Consider the following 554-nt stretch of genomic DNA (forward strand, 5'->3'; position numbering starts at 1 on the left):
CATGTTGTCCTCATGTTGTCTTCATGTTGTCGTCATGTTGTCTTCATGTTGCCCTCATGTTGTTTTTTGTGTGTTTTTTTCTTGCAAAAAATAGATGCAGATTACATAACCAGAACTTCCAGGTTGAGTTTAAGGGTTTCCGGTTTTCTGGGTATCCACCAGCTAATGTCAACATGTACTGGAACACTGTTGTTATTACACCGGTCCAACAGAACACGTCCACACATCATACTTAACTGTGATTATCCTTAACTAGACGGGCCCCACAATGTTAGCATCACATCATAACAGCACGGAGACTGCATTAAATACAAAGAAATTACAACAAATATTCAACAAATATAATTGTATATATTCAATACAAATATAATTTTATTTTGGGGGGGTGGGTGTCTTGATTATTGCTGGGGTACAAGTACACACTGTACAGTATATTACATATTATATTGCGTTTTGTTTATGGAGGATGAAGCTATGAGCAGATATCTGGGTCCGTGGTGCGTTCAAAGGCCCCTTCACAATCAAAATGGTGACTTTGGGGAACTCAGCCTTCA

The sequence above is a fragment of the Etheostoma cragini genome, chromosome 6 (genome assembly GCF_013103735.1).
Source record: "Etheostoma cragini isolate CJK2018 chromosome 6, CSU_Ecrag_1.0, whole genome shotgun sequence".
In the NCBI taxonomy this organism is placed as follows: domain Eukaryota; kingdom Metazoa; phylum Chordata; class Actinopteri; order Perciformes; family Percidae; genus Etheostoma; species Etheostoma cragini.